Genomic DNA, 1,856 nt, shown 5'->3' with positions numbered 1-1,856 from the left:
GGAGCAATATCCATTTGACCATGGACCTTTAATGTCAGCCAAGCCTGCTACAAGAAAGTTACTTGCATCCCTTTCCATTAGAGCTTATGCTTCTATAACAAGTTTCCAAGTAGAAAAGGTGGCATGGCAGTGTATAGATGGACTCTCCCTGTCAATAGATCAACATTCTGAATTTTAAGAGAGATTTTATGTCTTTCAGCTGTTCCAGAAGCAGGAAGGAGATCAGGATTTCATATGCTTCAATTCCCAGCCCCTGGCCTCTTGCCAGCTTCCTCCTAGGTCTTTGCCTTCTTTCCATTGGCAGCACCGGGTATGTGTTATGCTCCCCTTAAGGAGGACTCCCAATCTGGAAGACTATGCTGGCCCCCGTGTGTTGAGATGGAGCTTAGAAGAGGTTCCTCTGAGAATCTCTTGCAGCTGTATGTACTTCGAAATGAGTTCCTTCTTTTGTGAGAGAACAATTGACAAGAGAAAGAAAAAGTCTCCCTTAAATTTTGGCTTTAAAAATAGCTTCCCTTAATCATTTCTTAAAATAGTAGTTGGCGGTTGCATCGCTGAACCCACAGAGATATGAAAACTGAAATTTGGTCAGTCTACTCTCAGATGTGCTGGTTAGGTCTGTGCAGCACTGAGCCAGGTGAAACAAAACAGGTGTTGTAAGCAAAAACCATACAGATCAAAGTGAACTAGAAAAAAATGTATTTCTCTATCAGCCACCTACCCCATTTGTACAATTTCTACTATTGCTCTAGAATGATGCTAGTTGTCTTTCCAGTGAAAATATTTTATTAAAAATTTGTGAACTCACAGAGAAACTCCAGCCCAGAGGTAGTCATGACTGTGTGTCTTGTCTGTGTCTTTGAGTGCAAAGCCTCAGGAGACACCAATTAAATACATTAAATACCTTTTTATCAGTGAAGATTATAAAGTGGGACCCGAGTCTGAGGCTACTTCTGTTGTCATTTCTACATGGCCAAGTTTATCAGTCACCACAACATGTAGCCTGTTTAGATGGAAGAGATAGAAATTTGCCAACGTCAAAACTGCTAGAACTTGGCATTATCAGACAGTCAACATCAATATGCATAGTAGTTCATAGCACAAACTTGTCAACTGAGTTTCTGGGAGAGATGGAGCTGAATGTGCAAGAGATTTATTCTTATTCTTAGGCTTAACACCTGTGGAAGGGAAGGAACAGCTGCAGGTTGGGCAGGTGGGGAGGTTGGACAGCCTCCACAGGTCTTCAGGCAACTCAGGGGAGCTCTGTCACTAGAATAGTCCTGAAGCATCATTCCAGCTGTAGCCAGGGACTGTGTGTAAACTCTTGTGCACATTGGTTATTGGAATGGTGTGGCTTTGGCATTTTCCCTCCGCTACACTGATAGGTCACACCTTCCTCAATAGGATGTTCCCTCCTTATCCCTACATCAATCTTACGTTCATGAGGCCCCTCCTTTCATTCCTGTACTTAACCTTTCTGTAGTGTTTCATTGATCTTTTAAGACACGATTTCCTGGCAAACTTAACATTATTTTATTTTAAACAATAATTTTGTATATGAACACCCTTTCAACATTTTCTGTATGAAATTCTAGCTTTGGTAGTGAAATTCTGATGACTGAGAATGCTGTTGAATATTTTCTTTTGTTATTATGAAAGGCAACAAGTATAAGACTGATGTGCAAACCAGATGCAGAGTTTGAACTTGGTCCTAGCACTTTCCTGCAGTGTCCATTAAATGAATAGTTTACTTTCTCTGCCTCAAATCCTCAGCCTGTAAAAGAGAGCTAATAACAGTACATTTGGTTGTTAGGAGAATTAAATAACTTAATGTGTGTTGAATGTTTAAAATAATA

Source organism: Dipodomys ordii, unplaced genomic scaffold (assembly GCF_000151885.1).
Source record: "Dipodomys ordii isolate 6190 unplaced genomic scaffold, Dord_2.0 Scaffold24, whole genome shotgun sequence".
NCBI classification, from domain to species: domain Eukaryota; kingdom Metazoa; phylum Chordata; class Mammalia; order Rodentia; family Heteromyidae; genus Dipodomys; species Dipodomys ordii.
The sequence above is the reverse complement of the archived record's forward strand: the minus strand, read 5'-3'. Positions refer to the sequence as shown.